The sequence below is a fragment of the Hippoglossus hippoglossus genome, unplaced genomic scaffold (genome assembly GCF_009819705.1).
Source record: "Hippoglossus hippoglossus isolate fHipHip1 unplaced genomic scaffold, fHipHip1.pri scaffold_76_arrow_ctg1, whole genome shotgun sequence".
NCBI lineage: Eukaryota > Metazoa > Chordata > Actinopteri > Pleuronectiformes > Pleuronectidae > Hippoglossus > Hippoglossus hippoglossus.
Window position 1 is genome coordinate 18,258 of NW_022986832.1, and position 18,472 is coordinate 36,729.

Here is an 18,472-nt window from a genome sequence, read left to right on the forward strand (position 1 = left end):
CGTGGATGTCAGAAACACATGTTGTCTACAATCTAATCAATGTCAAGTGAAGGTGGTCTCAGTCCACGAAGCTGATGACCACAGGACGTACGTATCTCTGACAAATGTTTAGTGCGCTCCATGAATTACAATGTGAAACCAAATCTAAACAGATCAAATGGAAACAATGTTGGTTTCAGACTTTTAGGTGTGAAAACGACTCAAGTAAACTTTCCTCCAAGTCCTGATACATTAGTGGAGTTTCTTTCGTACGTCAACCTGTGGCAGGGCTGTGTCGTCGTATGACCCTCGTGCTCGTGCACACAAACAAATACAACAGGAAGCCACGATGAAGAGCACTTTGATCACTGCACATTTACATTGACTACATGTCCACTTTATTATTTTTATTTTTATTTTCATGTTTCTTTTTAGTTTAAAGGAAAACCAGGAGACCTGATCGAGATCTTCCGTGATGGACCCTATCAGCAGTGGGCCATCTACATCGGAGAGAATGAAGTGGTTCATTTAGTGAACGAGGGTGAGTGAAGTGATAACTATATTCACGTTAGAATATAACATGGACATGACGTGTATTTCATGATGGCACCTTCCTCCTTTCCTCTTTCTTTGCCTCCCTGTTCTTCCTGTTTGTCTTTTCTATAAAACACACAGGTGATCAGTCATCTGGCTCGTCGGAGCTTCTGAGCAGCAGAGCAGAGGTGAAGCGTGAGAAGCTCGCCGACGTGGTCGGCCATCACCGTCACCAGGTCAGCAATCTGCTGGATAACATGTACGAGGCTCGTGATCCCTATGTCATAGTGAAGGAGGCCTGTGAGATGATGGACAGCGAGCTATCGTACAGCGTTGCCACTTACAACTGTGAGCACTTTGCTACCAAGATGCGATACGGCTCGGCAAAGTCTCGGCAGGTGTGTATCTAACTGTTGGGTTCATTAACCTCGTTAACTCTTCCACAGCAAAATTAGTGGGTAGATGTTGAGTTACTGTCTTACTTCATATTTACATCAGGAGCAGGTCCTCTCTATGGAGGCAGCCATGTTTTTTACAGTAGCCCAGACTGGACAAACTAAACCTTTTGAATTCCTATGACGACTGAAGCTGCCACAGGTTCTCTCTCATGTTTGGAAGGGGAGGGTGAGGTGAGGGGTGTTCAGCTGCAACATGACACTTCACCACTAGATGTCACTAGATTCTACACACTGAACCTTTAAATGTGTTTTCATAAGTGGACTGTGGCAGAGCCTAGTGACCTTTGACCTGCAGTTTGTTGATTGTTTAAGTAACAACGGTTCTTCTCATCTTGTCTCTCGCAGGTTCAAACAGCAGCTGTGATCACAGGCGTCGCTGTAGCAGGTGTGGCCTTAGCAGCTTTAGGTGCAGTTCTGCTCAGCAGCCTTTCCGGCAAACAGGAAGAGGAAGAGGAAGAGGAAGACTACAGGAAGAAAACAACAAGACATCATCAACACTGGCACTAATGAGACAGAAACATGACAAGAAAGATCTCTCCATTGTTTGAGTTGATGCAGCCGACATTGATTGTGATTGAAACTATTTAAATAAACAATTTCACTTGTGTAGACTAGAGAGAAAACGGTTGTTGTGGTTCCTTCAACACAGTTAAAAGACTGGACCTTGAATCAGAACTAATTTAAGTCTTTCTTCACTGAAAATAATTTTCCTAACTTCAAGACTTGAATCTAAACTGTGAATGTAAAAAATATATTTATAAAAGACATTTATCACATGTTTCCATTTTTTCATTGTACTCATTTGTTTTGTTGTGATCAATTCTTCATAATATATTTAATGTAATAATCGAAGTAGAATTGAATGAAAACTATCTTCCCAACAATGGATATGGTTTTTTTTATTTCAACATGTGTTATTTTACTTTTGAAACGAGTATCTGTACTTTGCAGGAAAATATAAGGATGTTAGATTTGTATTTGAAATTGTTTCAATCGTGCAAATGTTCTCTCACAGCTTCACAAATGGTCAAAACCTGAATGCAGAGTTGCTGCTGGACATTTCTAGAGAAGGAAACTTCGCCCACTTACAGGAAATGATTGTAAAGTTGGGGGATGTGCAGATCTGCAGTAGTCCAGTGCACACACACAGTCTGCATCAGAAGCTGATAGACGAAGAGCTGAAGACATGGCACCAACGGTGAGTTTCCTGCTGCTCATGACTTACAGTAGATTTAGTTTTTGTTCCTTTACAGTGAAAACTGTTTTAACTTTTCTTTGTGAACATAAAAAGAAAGTGAACAAAATACAGTTCTGGCTCCATAAGGGGTCGACTGAACAGAACTTAAGTTTTATAAACTTTAACCAAATATAACTGAACAGAATCGGACCTGAACAAAGACAAAAACAGATCTAACAAAGGGGAAGATATATAAAGACTGATCAGAGCATTTCAGAAACAAAGGGAGCAAACAAAGAAAAAGAGACAGAGAGAGAAAGTGAAAGTGAAAGTGAGAACTGCAGAGTTTGGACTTTCTGATTTAATGCTGCCTCAACTTCTTCACAACTTCAACAGAACTTCTTGTTGTCTTCACCTCTGATGATTTAATGCTTGAACGACAAGGACGTTCATTTTGTGAGAGTAAAATCTAAATGATGACAGAGTTCCAACAAAACTAATGAAATCACTGGGTTCATTAGTTTTCTCCCATCAAACGAAACACGACCTTTTTTCACATGCACTTTATTCAAACCACTTGGTGAATACAGCACCTGAACACGTGGATGTCAGAAACACATGTTGTCTACAATCTAATCAATGTCAAGTGAAGGTGGTCTCAGTCCACGAAGCTGATGACCACAGGACGTACGTATCTCTGACAAATGTTTAGTGCGCTCCATGAATTACAATGTGAAACCAAATCTAAACAGATCAAATGGAAACAATGTTGGTTTCAGACTTTTAGGTGTGAAAACGACTCAAGTAAACTTTCCTCCAAGTCCTGATACATTAGTGGAGTTTCTTTCGTACGTCAACCTGTGGCAGGGCTGTGTCGTCGTATGACCCTCGTGCTCGTGCACACAAACAAATACAACAGGAAGCCACGATGAAGAGCACTTTGATCACTGCACATTTACATTGACTACATGTCCAGTTTGTTATTTATATTTGTATTTTCATGTTTCTTTTTAGTTTAAAGGAAAACCAGGAGACCTGATCGAGATCTTCCGTGGGCCCTATCAGCACTGGGCCGTCTACATCGGAGAGAATGAAGTGGTTCATTTCACTACAGACGGTGAGTGAAGTGATAAATATATTCACGTTAGAATATCACATGGACATGACGTGTATTTCATGATGGCACCTTCCTCCTTTCCTCTTTCTTTGCCTCCCTGTTCTTCCTGTTTGTCTTTTCTATAAAACACACAGGTGGTCAGTCATCTGGCTCGTTGGAGAGTCTGAGCAGCAGAGCAGAGGTGAAGCGTGAGAAGCTCACCGATGTGGTCGGCAATCACCGTTTCAAAGTCAACATTCTGCTGGATAAAAGCCGCAAGGCTCGTGAACCTTCTGTCATAGTGAAGGAGGGCTGTGCGATGGTGGGCCGCGAGCTATCGTACAACGTTGCCACTTACAACTGTGAGCACTTTGCTGTCGAGATGCGATACGGCAAGGCAGAGTCCCGGCAGGTGTGTATCTAACTGTTGGGTTCGTTAACCTTGTTAACTCTTCCACAGCAAAATTAGTGGGTAGATGTTGTGTTTTCTTCACAAAGTGAGTCATGGTCTTGAACGCTCCGCTAACTGAGAAGCTCTCTCTACAACTCTGATATGACTCAAAATCAATCAATCAATCAAATTTTATTTGTGTAGCCCATATTCACAAATCACAATTTGTCTCATAGGGCTTTAACATGGTGTGACATCCTCTGCCCTTAACCCTCAACAAGAGTAAGGAAAAACTACTAAAAAACCTTTTAACAGAGTAAAAAGAACGTAGAAACCTCAGAGAGCCACATGTGAGGGATCCCTCTCCCAGGACGGACAGAAGTGCAATAGATGTCAAGTGTAAAGGAGAACATCATCAAGATAAGGGTTTTAGCAGCATTGATAAGAATAAACACTTTGTAGCATAACTGAATGTCAATGAATTGATGGATTAATGTCAGTAATGGTCGAGTATCTGAGTCCTGCTGCAATCATAGTCTATGGTCAGCAGCCATCACGATCATGATCCACTATCAAGATCGGATGCCACTATAGTCCACAGTCATTGTCCACTGCCGCCATTAGGATCCATCATCAGCTGCCACCTCGATCGTCTCTTTGATTCAAAAGAATCAAAGAGACAGGATTCGTAATTGTTATCTGAAGTGCATGTAGTGGAGATACTGATATTGGGGATATAAAACATTTCTGATACTAAAACATCAGCTGATATATATTCCTATGGTGTCGTTATCGAACCCTTTGGCGCCCCCCAACATACACAACGCAAATTGTCATGCATCCCCAAGAACTTTTGGACTGTATACAGATGCACACACAGGCAGACAAAATTGTAGGCTATAAAAAATAATAAAAATCTATAATAAAAAATATAAAAAGAGTCTTAAATCTGCTGTACTGACAGCTAGCTAGCTATTTATGTCGACAAAAATAAACATTAATGATTTTCCACAATCGGGGTGATTCTTACCTCTATATTGTTCTTTCTTCTCCTCCTCTACTTTGCAGCGCTTTCTGAATTGTGCACCTGAGCATTTAATCCTTTTTTGACTCATCTTTGACTGTAACCGCAGTCTAACCCCGCAGCGTGAACGTCAGGGAGAACCTCAAGTAAACTTTCCTCCAAGTCCTGATACATTAGTGGAGTTTCTTTCGTACGTCAACCTGTGGCAGGGCTGTGTCGTCGTATGACCCTCGTGCTCGTGCACACAAACAAATACAACAGGAAGCCACGATGAAGAGCACTTTGATCACTGCACATTTATATTGACTACATGTCCAGTTTATTATTTATATTTGTATTTTCATGTTTCTTTTTAGTTTAAAGGAAAACCAGGAGACCTGATCGAGATCTCCCGATGGGGCTATCAGCACTGGGCCGTCTACATCGGAGAGAATGAAGTGGTTCATTTAGTGAACGAGGGTGAGTGAAGTGATAATTATATTCACGTTAGAATAAAACATGGACATGACGTGTATTTCATGATGGCACCTTCCTCCTTTCCTCTTTCTTTGCCTCCCTGTTCTTCCTGTTTGTCTTTTCTATAAAACACACAGGTGGTCTGTTATCTTGCGCGTCGTCAAATCCAGGCAGCAGCAACGGAAAAGTATTGCGTCAGAAGTTTGCCGATGTGGTCAGTAATGACCGTTACCAGGTCAACAATCTGCTGGACAACAGGCGCAAAGCTCGCGAGCCTTCCGTCATAGTGAAGGAGGCCTGTGAGATGGTGGGCCGCGAGCTACAGTACGACGTTGTCTCTTACAACTGTGAGCACTTTGCTACCGAGATGCGATACGGCAAGGCAGAGTCTCGGCAGGTGTGTAACTAACTGTTGGGTTCGTTAACCTCGTTAACTCTTCCACAGCAAAATTAGTGGGTAGATGTTGTGTTTTTTAAAAGGCGATTGACAGTAGACGAGTCTTCCTTTCTGTTTTCTCCACAAAGTGAGTCATGGTCTTGAACGCTCCGCTAACTGAGAAGCTCTCTCTACAACTCTGATATGACTCAAAGAATCAAAGAGACAGGATTCCTAATAGTTATCTGAAGTGCATGTAGTGGAGATACTGATATTGGGGATATAAAACATTTATGATACTAATACATCAGCTGATATATATTCCTATGGTGTCGTTATCAAACCCTTATTACATAAAAAAATGTTAATGAGGCTTGATATTACTAACTAATAACTCTACTTTAAAATAATATGAATATAAATAAATCAAATTGAAGTCAATATATAGAGCGTGAAATGTGTGGAAATGATTAAAATGACCCTCGAGAGGAATATAAATATTCTGAAAGGCTATTGCAGAGGAAATACTGATTAATAATGTGGAAGATACATCTTTAAATAGTAGTAATAGTAATTTAATGTTATTGTTGGTAAATCTGTTTTATAAACAGGTTTAATCAGGTAAAGTTTAGTTTGTTTAGTTCAGTTTCTGCAGCCCACAGGGAAACCACATCTTTACATTATGAACAATCGTCTTTATAATAAACTCAGATGCCATGTGAACAGAATGAATCAGAACATGATTTATAATAGAGTAAACAAGCTTCTGAAACATTTCAACTCTAATCACAGCAGAACAGATGTAGTTAAAACTCATTTTATTGAGCCCTTTATCTATTTATCTTTCTATTTATTTATTTAACACAATCTCCTGCAACTGAATACATGCAGATGTGAGTCCATTGTGATATTTCAAACACTACAGGAAGAATAACAAACTCTTTAATCACTGGGTTCATCTGTCACCTTCACTGTGTCGTATACATAATAATCCAGAATGTGAAACCAACCATCTCACAGCCATTAAAGGTCCAGTGTGTAAGATTTAGGTGAAAGGATCTATTGGCAGAAATTGAATATACAATAATCTTAGTGATGTTTCCACTAGTGTGTTTCATCTAAATTGTATGAATTGTTGTTTTTCTTTACCCTAGAATGGGTCGTTTATATTTAAATACTTTGTTCAGCTGCAACCTGACACTTCACCACAAGATGTCACTAGATTCTACACATTGAACCTTTAAGTGTGGTTTCATGAGGGGACTGTGGCAGAGCTTTACTGAGTGACATTCCACTCGTCCAGATTATATTTCAATAAAAATGTATCTAAATGTTTTGACCTTCAGTTTGTCGATTGTTTAAAAAATAACGGTTTGTCTCATCTTGTCTCTCGCAGGTTTTTAAAGCTTTGTTCACAGGCTTCTCAGCCGTGGGCGTCTCAGCCGTGGGTGTTTCGGTCGCCACAGTTGCCAAATGCGTATCCAAGTAGATTGTGCATTTGCTTTCTGTACAGCTCTGTTTCACAGTCGTTCCAGCAGTTAAGAGGAAGAGGAAGACAACAAGAACAAAACAAGAACAAATCCCAAACACTGGCAACAATGAATGTTGGCATGTAGCTGATAGTGATTATGATTTAAACTTTTTAAATAAACAATCTCACTTGTGCAATCTGGAGAGAAAAAGGTTGTTGTTCAACACAGTTAAAAGACTTGACAATAAATTTGGTAATCAGAAAAAATATAAAAAATATTAACATTAAATAATAACTTTAATTGATTAAAGTTACCTCGGGGCACCACCCTTCAAAGGAAGGGAAAAGAAAGACAATTTATTGATTAAGTCTCATGAAAGTACTAACTACAAATTTGGAACTCTGATTAACAATTAAATTAATAACTATAACCAAAATTAACATAAAGATAGTTAGCTTAGTTGAAGGATATAGAGTTCTTGACAGTGTAGAATTTGGCAAAATTCACACTTATGCAGCATTAATGAAAACAACATTTGTTAAAGAAAAACATATTTTGAAGATAATTAAGTATAAATACACAAATTACTAAAGGTGTACTTACTATATAAAGATGTGTATGTGAGTATGCGTGTGTGTGTGTCTGTGTGTCTGTGTTAGTGTGCTCTCAAGATAACAAACCGCCCTTTGGAATGTTAACGGCATGTGGCGGGGGTCAGAGAGATGTGTGGGGAGATATGCGTGTGTGTGTGTTGGTGCCAGGTTAGAGAAAGTAGCTGGTTGCATGCAGAGAAAGACTGAAGAGCTTAACATTACTAACATTAACTTTCAAATAACTTGTAACCAAAATATCACAGCAACACAAATCAAACTTATGAACATCACACAGAATTTAATAAACAGTCTTTGCTTAGCCTAGTATAATTATTAAGCCCAGTTGTGTTACCCGTCCATGAAAAGGGAAAAAAGGTTGATGTGCTGTTCGAATTCCAGTGACGTCGTCTTGCTGGTTTGTGGCTCCTGCCTTTCTGGTTCAGCTGTGCGATACAGCTCTTGTGCTGAAGTTCTTGGGCAGGCTCTCACGTCGCTGCCTTTGGAAGGTTTTAGCCGTCTGCTCCAGGCAGGCCTGCTTGAAGGTTGGTAGAGCTTGGTTAGGGAGGAAGTTTCCCTGGCTGGAGAGCTGGAAAGCTGCACCTCTCCTCCATTGAAGTTGAGCAGAAAGAGAGGTGAGCTCCTCTTGGAGAGTTGAGTAGAAGAGATGAGTCGAAAGAGAGATAAGAGAGGGGGTACTGGGCTTATATTGGCCTGGTGACCTCATGGGTCATGGGGCCTAGAGTGACCGATAGTGGTTGAAAGTTGTGTTCAGGGCGCATTTAACCACCTCGTTGTGAAGTTTAAGCCCCCTGGGAGACTGAGTTGTGGAGGCTCTGGTTTGTCTCGGTAACAAAGAACATGTGCTCTAGGCTTCTGCCTACACATGTAGGCCGAACTGTAGTTCACAAATACCAGGTCCCAACATCCCCCCTTCGTTCTCAGGATCACACCTGACGTGTGTTCCTGAGGGCGAAACTTGAACATGTTTAGTCCACAGCTGGAAAAGTTAATTTTCAGTTCATTTGGATGCTAACATCTGGGCATTTGTTTATACTATCTACTTTGGCTAAGCAAGATTCAAGTTAGACAAATAATTCAGATTACAATGACAGTACAATATGAATAACCTGTGCTCTTTACTAGGTAAGTGAGAAAAAAAAGGAAAATTTGACATTGTAAATTGTTAGATTAGATGCAGAGAGAGTGGCACATACAGTGATAAGGTCATTTTTGGACTGTCCAAGAGTTTTGTTCACTCATTGGATCATACTCAATGTAGTACTCAGTCTGATCTGGCAGATTTAACAATTTTAACCTTCAGGCAGGTTTTGCCGCAGAAAGGTGTCATCATTTTTTTTCACCCTTCAAAGGAAGGAAAAGAGCCAATTTATTGATGAAGTCTCATAAAAGTACTAACTACAAATTTGGAACTCTGATTAACAATTAAATTAATAACTATAACCAAAATTACCATATAGATAGTCATCTAAGTTGAAGATATAGAGTTCTTGACATTTGTGAAAGAAAAACATTATGAAGATAATAAAGTATAAAAACACAAATCACTAATGGTGTACTTGATATATAAAGATGTGTATGTGAGTATGTGTGTGTGTGTGTGAGTGAGCGTGCTTCCAAAATGGCGGTTGGCCACTCCAAAGATAACGCCCCCCCCCCCCCCCTGTTTACGACATGAAGCGGGAGTCAGAGAGAAGGGTGCTGAGATATGCGTGTGTCTGTGTTGGTGTCAAATTAGAGAAAGTTACTAGATGCATGCAGAGAAAGACTGAAGAGCATAACTAACATTAACTTTCAAATAACTTGTAACCAAAATATCACAGCAACACGAATCAAACTTATAAACATCACAAGGAATCGAATAAACAGTCTTTGCTTAGCCTAGTATAATTATTAAGCCCAGTTGTGTTACCCGTCCATGGAAAGGAAAAAAAAGGGTTGCTGTGCTGTTCGAAGTTCTGTGAAGTCGTCTTGCTGGTTTGTGGCTCCTGCCTTTGTGGTTCTGCTGTGCGATGCAGCAGTTTTGCTGTTCGTTGTTAAGCAGGACCTGGTGTCGCTGCTTGAAGGTTGGTAGAGCTTGGATTGGGAGGAGGTTTCCTTGTTGAGGTGAGTGGAAAGCTGCACCTCTCCTCCATTGAATTTGAGCAGACCGAAAAGGTGAGCTCCTCTCGGAGGGTTGCGTTGAGTCGAGGAATCGAAAAGAGTGAGCTGGACAGCCACCCTTCTCCTCTGAGAGTTTCGTGGAAAGAGAAAGGAGTGGGCGAGAACTGGGCTTATATTGGCATGGTGACCTCATGGGTCATGGGGCCCAGAGTGACCAATAGTGGTTGAAACTTGTGTCCCCGGTCGGTTTTCACACCTCTGTGTGACGTTGACGCGCCCTGGGAGACTGAGTTCTGGAGGCTCTGGTTTTCTCCAGAACAAAGGAGATGCGGCCTTAGTCTTTTGACTACACATGTAGGCCGAACTGTAGTTCACAAATACTAGGTCCCAACAACGTGTAAATCATTATGAGGAGTTTCTCACTTTCTCACAAACTACATATCAATGACAATGTCAACCTTATTTTTATCGCACATTTAAAACAAAAGGTTTGACCAAAGTGCTTCTCAAAGTAAAAGGTACAACAAGAAAACAGCAATACGTAATATATCAAAATACTGATGATAATAAAATAAAATAAAATAAAATCTGCTGGGATAAAAACCAAAGAGGCCAAAGCGAAGAGTTTTTAATGATGATTGTATCATATACATTTAATTTCATATAAATGAAAGACAAAGGAAACATTTCTTAGTTCTATATAAGATTATGTATTGACTCCACAAGCTCACATTTTAAAGCTGTTGGTATCATTTCATGCATACAATTTCAATACGTAATAGTTAATCATGCATGTTTATCTCTTGCCCTGTAAGTGACTTCACCTTTGTTACCTTGTGATTGAGCTTTTACAGGAATCTCACCTGAACGCCAGGTGAGCGTCTGTCTGTCCACCGGCTGCCACGCCCCTGCCACCGCCACAAATTCCTGAACGCCTGAACGTCGTTCTCACCTGGTTCAACTGGTTTCTTCTTTTTAAGACTCGATGAGGGAAAAGCCTGCAAATCACTGACTAAGCATCTCCCTCTCCACAATATCTCCCCCCTCTCTCAGACGAGGATCGAGCTGCGGACGCACAACCACCAGTCGATACTTTAAAAGACATGAAAAGAGGAAGGCATTAAACCCAGCACACACATGCTGCAGAGTTCAGCGAGGAAGGTCAAAGGTCAAAGGTAGAAGCGTGAGCAGGAGGGAGGTCATGAGGGAGGAAGGAATAAAAGGATACGAGGTAGAGAATGATATCAGAAAGAAGGACTGAGAGACACAAGGAGAAGAAAGTTACCTGGAAATTGTCTCGTTCCTCTATTGTATTACAGTTTTTCTGCTTTCATCCCCTGAACCCCAGATATTGTTCTAGAGTTTTTCCTGCCCGCTCCCTAGAGCTCAAGATGAGGTCAGAGTGAGTCCACGTGAGAATACAGCAGGAAAATGTCACTGCAAGCGAGTGGGTGTGTTGATGACTTTTCTAACACAGGACAAAATACTGCAGGATGAAAAAGCGAAGCCGAGCACGTAGAAGCTGCAGACAAAGACGAGGAGCTTTTGGTGATGAGGTCTCGATGTGCTGTCAACGAAAACATGTAATGTCCTCTCTGCTCGACCCAGCCTGAGCCTGAATATGTCAAATTGTAGGTGGCCCTGTTCACAATGAAGATCCACCTCTCGTCCAGTGTCGGCTTAGATTACGTCCGATGAAGTGGGATTTGCTAGTGTTGTAGAATGAGAGACAGAAAGAAAGAAAGAAAGCGAGAGAAATCATAGAGTATATGTGTGTGAGGTCAGACGAGGCAGCAGGTCAACAGGTGCTGTGGCCGAAGGCGGCAGTGACAGACAGGAAGTGAGATGATGTCAGATCTCCTCTGGCTTCTGTCACTGTCAATGAGCTGAAGACAACCAGAAGAGAGCAGAGAGGAAATACATAGAGGAAAGAAGAGTTTTTAAAAACGGCTCTTGGCCCGGGACCAGGACGTACTGTATTACAGCTGCTTTTCATAAAATGCACAACAACATTGATCTGAGTGGGGGGGGGATTTCTCCAAACATCCTGCAGAGCTAAATGGACGACGGGATGTTCCTGTTTCACGCTCAACGAGGAGCTGGGGAGAAGTGAAACTTACAGCTCTCCCAGTTTGGACGCCTTCCTGAACATAAGATCTGATCCTCGGGCTGTGACTCACCTGCCACCTCAGTACTTACATCGTGCAAATGTTCTCTCACAGCGTCACAAATGGTCGAAACCTGAACGCACCTGCTGCACAATTCACGAGAAATGAAACTCAGCCCTCTACTAGTAAAGTATTGTTACATTAGGGCCGTGCAGGCAGGTTATACAGGTTCTTTAACTGCGGTAGTCCAGTGCACACACAAAGGATGCTTCAGAAGCTGATAGACGAAGAGCTGAAGACATGGCACAAACGGTGAGTCTCCTGCTGCTCATTAGTTACAGTAGATTTAGTTTTTGTTCCTTTAGAGTGAAACAGTTTAAATGTTCTTTGTGAGTGACAAGGTGAAGGCGCAGACATGATGTCATAAATAGGTGTAGATTAAAATATATCAACAAACTTCACTTTGAGGTTGTTCACGTAATGCAGTGGTCGCCAGCTTCAAAATGTAATTCTATCAAAGAGTTTACAACAGAAACCAGAATAAACAGGATGAAGTGTGTGATCACAGCTGCTTTTCAACAATAAACTGATTTATTTACCTAAAAGTGAACAAAATACAGAGTTCTGGTCCATAAGGGGTCGACTGAACAGAACTTAAGTTTTATAAACTTTAACCAAATGTAACTGAACAGAATCGAACCTGAACAAAGACAAAAACAGATCTAACAAAGGAGAAGATATATAAAGACTGATCAGAGCATTTCAGAAACAAAGGGAGCAAACAAAGACAAAGAGACAGAGATAAAGTGAAAGTAAGAACTGCAGAGCTGATGACGACAGGACGTACGTATCTCTGACAAATGTTTAGTGCGCTCCATGAATTACAATGTGAAACCAAATCTAAACAGATCAAATGGAAACAATGTTGGTTTCAGACTTTTAGGTGTGAAAATGACTCAAGTAAACTTTCCTCCAAGTCCTGATACATTAGTGGAGTTTCTTTCGTACGTCAACCTGTGGCAGGGCTGTGTCGTCGTATGACCCTCGTGCTCGTGCACACAAACAAATACAACAGGAAGCCACGATGAAGAGCACTTTGATCACTGCACATTTACATTGACTACATGTCCAGTTTGTTATTTATATTTGTATTTTCATGTTTCTTTTTAGTTTAATGGAAAACCAGGAGACCTGATCGAGATCAACCGTGGGGACTATCAGCACTGGGCCGTCTACACTGGAGAGAATAAAGTGGTTCATTTCGGTACAGACGGTGAGTGAAGTGATAACTATATTCACGTTAGAATATCACATGGACATGACGTGTATTTCATGATGGCACCTTCCTCCTTTCCTCTTTCTTTGCCTCCCTGTTCTTCCTGTTTGTCTTTTCTATAACAGACACAGGTGGTCAGTCATCTGGCCCGTTGGACTATCTGATCAGCAGAAACGGATATGTATTGCATCAGAAGTTCGCCGATGTGGTCGGCAATGACCATTACCAGGTCAACAATCTGCTGGATAAAAAGTACGATGCTCGTGATCCTTCCGTCATAGTGAAGGAGGCCTGTGCGATGGTGGGCCACAAGCTACCGTACAACGTTGCCACTTACAACTGTGAGCACTTTGCTACCAAGATGCGATACGGCAAGGCAGAGTCTCGGCAGGTGTGTATCTAACTGTTGTGTTCGTTAACCTCGTTAACTCTTCCACAGCAAAATCAGTGGGTAGATGTTGTGTTTTTTAAAAGGCGATTGACAGTAGACGAGTCTTCCTTTCTGTTTTCTCCACAAAGTGAGTCATGGTGTTGAACGCTCCGCTAACTGAGAAGCTCTCTCTACAACTCTGATATGACTCAAAGAATCAAAGAGACAGGATTCCTAATAGTTATCTGAAGTGCATGTAGTGGAGATACTGATATTGGGGATATAAAACATTTCTGATACTAATACATCTGCTGATATATATTCCTATGGTGTCGTTATCAAACCCTTATTACATAAAAATGAGGCTTGATATTACTAACTAATAACTCTACTTTAAATTAATATGAATGTGAATAAATCAAATTCAAGTAAATATATAGAGCGTGAAATGTGTGGAAACGATTAAAATGACCCTCGAGAGGAATATAAATTTTCTGAAAGGCTATTGCAGAGGAAATACTGATTAATAATGTGGAAGATACATCTTTAAATAGTAGTAATAGTAATTTAATGTTATTGTTTGGTAAATCTGTTTTATAAACAGGTTTAATCAGGTAAAGTTTAGTTTGTTTAGTTCAGTTTTTGCAGCCCACAGGGAAACCACATCTTTACATTATGAACAATCGTGTTTATAATAAATTCAGATGCCATGTGAACAGAAAGAATCAGAACATGATTTATAATAGAGTAAACAAGCTTCTGAAACATTTCAACTCTAATCACAGCAGAACAGATGCAGTTAAAACTCATTTTATTGAGCCCTTTATCTATTTATCTATTTATTTATTTAACACAATCTAGTGCAACTGAATACATGCAGATGTGAGTCCATTGTGATATTTCAAACACTACAGGAAGATGAACAAACTCTTTAATTCACTGGGTTCATCTGTCACCTTCACTGTGTCGTATACATAATAATCCAGAATGTTCAACCAACCATCTCACAAGCCATTAAAGGTCCAGTGTGTAAGATTTAAGGTGAAAGGATCTATTGGCAGAAAATTGAATATTCAATAATCCTAGTGATGTTTCCACTAGTGTGTTTCATCTAAATTGTACGAATTTTTTTTGTCTTTACCCTAGAATGGGTCGTTTATATTACATACTTTATATGAACATATTTTATATTTAAATACTTTATATGAAAATACTTTATATGAACATACTTTATATTTAATACTTTATATGAACATATTTTATATTTAAAATACTTTATATGAAAATACTTATATGAACATAATTTATATTTAAATATTATATATTTACATCCGGAGCAGGTCCTCTGTATGGAGGCAGCCATGTTTTTACAGTAGCCCAGACTGGACAAACTAAACCTTTTGAGTTTCTATGACGACTGAAGCTGCCACAGGTTCTCTCTCATGTTTGGAAGGGGAGGGTGAGGTGATGGGTGTTCAGCTGCAACCTGACACTTCACCACTAGCTGTCACTAGATTCTACACATTGAACCTTAAGTGTGGTTTCATGAGGGGACTGTGGCAGAGCTTTACTGAGTGACATTCCACTCGTCCAGATTATATATGAATGAAAAATTATCAAAATGTTTTGGACCTTCCAGTTTGTTGATTGTTTAAAAATAACGGTTTGTCTCATCTTGTCTCTCGCAGGTGAAAAATAAATCTTGATCGCAGGCACCATTCAAGCGGAGGCTCCTCAGCCGCCTTGGTCACCGGAAGCCCCGTTGTCGCTGCAGGACTCGCAGCAGGTGTGGCATTTGCTTTAAGTAAAGGTCTGTTTAGCAGCAGTAGTCGTTCCAGCAGTTAAGAGGAAGAGGAAGACAACAAGAACAAAACAAGAACAAATCCCAAACACTGGCAACAATGAATGTTGGCATGTAGCTGACAGTGATTATGATTTAAACTTTTTAAATAAACGATCTCACTTGTGCAATCTGGAGAGAAAAAGGTTGTTGTTCAACACAGTTAAAAGACTTGACCTTGAATCAGATAAGACAATAAGGCATTAAATCATCTGGATGATCAGACTAAAGACACATCTCTTCAGACTTCACCTTGGATAAAAGATAAAATATATACTTCTATATCTGTTTAGTAGCACCTATATATATCTAGTAGCACTTATATAACACTTACATATAGCACTTTGTAGTTTGGCTTTTCTTGAAGCAAATTGTACTTGATTCTTGTTGTTCTGGGTTTGTTCTCTCATGGTTGATGCTCTTATTGTCACTTTGGATAAAAGCGTCAGCTAATTGAAATGTGATGTGATGTGATGTTAGGGATGTTTCTTTGTCTTTCATGTCATTTTCACTTTTTAAACGGATCAAAAAATCATTTGCACACAATTTATTTGCAATAAAAACACAATTTAAGATACATTTCTTCAGTGTAAATGATTTTCCTCATTTAAAAAATATATTTAGCAAAGACATTTATCACATCTTTCCATTTTTCATCCAACTAATTTGTTGGGGTTGTGATCAAGTCTTCATTATATAATCAATGTAATGACCGAAGTAGAATAAAATGAAAACTATCTTCCCAACGATGGATGTGTTTTTTATTTCAACACGTGGTGTTATGTTACTTTTGAAACGCGTATCTGAACTTTGCAGGAAAATAAAGGATGTTAGATGTGTTTTTGAACAAAGTAAATGAAGCGGTGAGAGGTGGAGCAGGGCAGCGGAGAGGAAGAGGAGAACACAGTGATGCTTTCTTGTGCTCTAGTTATGAGCTGAGAGGGTGTTTATCCTCCGTCGTGTCTGTGCCAACATTGTGCTGCATCACAGTCTGACACTGTTCACATGTGGAGCCTGTTACAGACGAGGCAGGTGGAGCCAGGAGGATTCACACAGATCTACATGCTGCATGTGTGTGTGTGTGTGTGGGGGGGGGGGTGCATGCTCTTATGTCTCTATCTCTGTGAGGACCAATATGAGTGTTATAACTTTCAAGTGGAGACATTTGTGGAAATAAAGGTGTTTTTACAGAGTCTGGATGTTTTTTTGAAAGTGGGTCTGATGTAAGTGTTGAGATGAGGGTTACACTTGTAGCTGTGATGGTTCAAGTGTCTCTTGGCCCGGGAGCAGGACGTACTGTATGACAGCTGCTTTTCATACAAAGCACAGCAGCATTGATCTGAGTGGGGGGGGGGGAATCTCTCCAAAACATCCTGCTAAAAGGACGACGGGATCCCAGTGTTGCTCTGACTGAGGCCTTCCTGTTTTTTACAGGAAGATGAGGTGTTCAGCTGCAACATGACACTTCACCACTAGATGTCACTAGATTCTACACACTGAACCTTTAAATGTGTTTTCATGAGCTGGACTGTGGCAGAGCCTAGTGACCTTTGACCTGCAGTTTGTCGATTGTTTAAGTAATAACGGTTCTTCTCATCTTGTCTCTCGCAGGTTCAAACAGCAGCTGTGATCACAGGCGTCGCTGTAGCAGGTGTGGCCTTAGCAGCTTTAGGTGCAGTTCTGTTCAGCAGCCTTTCCGGCAAACAGGAAAAGAGAGGAAGAGGAAGAGGAAGACTACAGGAAGAAAACAACAAGACATCATCAACACTGGCACTAATGAGACAGAAACATGACAAGAAAGATCTCTCCATTGTTTGAGTTGATGCAGCCGACATTGATTATGATTGAAACTATTTAAATAAACAATTTCACTTGTGTAGACTAGAGAGAAAACGGTTGTTGTGGTTCCTTCAACACAGTTAAAAGACTGGACCTTGAATCAGAACTAATTTAAGTCTTTCTTCACTGAAAATGATTTTCCTAACTTCAAGACTTGAATCTAAACTGTGAATGTAAAAAATATATTTATAAAAGACATTTATCACATGTTTCCATTTTTTCATTGTACTCATTTGTTTTGTTGTGATCAATTCTTCATATATATTTAATGTAATAATCGAAGTAGAACTGAATGAAAACTATCTTCCCAACAATGGATATGGTTTTTTTTATTTCAACATGTGTTATTTTACTTTTGAAACGAGTATCTGTACTTTGCAGGAAAATATAAGGATGTTAGATTTGTATTTGAAATTGTTTCAATCGTGCAAATGTTCTCTCACAGCTTCACAAATGGTCAAAACCTGAATGCAGAGTTGCTGCTGGCACATTTCTAGAGAAGGAAACTTCGCCCACTTACAGGAAATGATTGTAAAGTTGGGGGATGTGCAGATCTGCAGTAGTCCAGTGCACACACACAGTCTGCATCAGAAGCTGATAGACGAAGAGCTGAAGACATGGCACCAACGGTGAGTTTCCTGCTGCTCATGACTTACAGTAGATTTAGTTTTTGTTCCTTTACAGTGAAAACTGTTTTAACTTTTCTTTGTGAACATAAAAAGAAAGTGAACAAAATACAGTTCTGGCTCCATAAGGGGTCGACTGAACAGAACTTAAGTTTTATAAACTTTAACCAAATATAACTGAACAGAATCGGACCTGAACAAAGACAAAAACAGATCTAACAAAGGGGAAGATATATAAAGACTGATCAGAGCATTTCAGAAACAAAGGGAGCAAACAAAGAAAAAGAGACAGAGAGAGAAAGTGAAAGTGAGAACTGCAGAGTTTGGACTTTCTGATTTAATGCTGCCTCAACTTCTTCACAACTTCAACAGAATTTCTTGTTGTCTTCACCTCTGATGATTTAATGCTTGAACGACAAGGACGTTCATTTTGTGAGAGTAAAATCTAAATGATGACAGAGTTCCAACAAAACTAATGAAATCAATGGGTTCATTAGTTTTCTCCCATCAAACGAAACACGACCTTTTTTCACATGCACTTTATTCAAACCACTTGGTGAATACAGCACCTGAACACGTGGATGTCAGAAACACATGTTGTCTACAATCTAATCAATGTCAAGTGAAGGTGGTCTCAGTCCACGAAGCTGATGACCACAGGACGTACGTATCTCTGACAAATGTTTAGTGCGCTCCATGAATTACAATGTGAAACCAAATCTAAACAGATCAAATG

The 18,472-nt window shown here is 40.0% G+C and overlaps 1 pseudogene; it reads left to right on the top strand.

Moving 5' to 3' along the window:
• Positions 1-18,472, top strand: part of LOC117759035 — a 47,725-nt pseudogene that overhangs the window by 15,490 nt on the left and 13,763 nt on the right.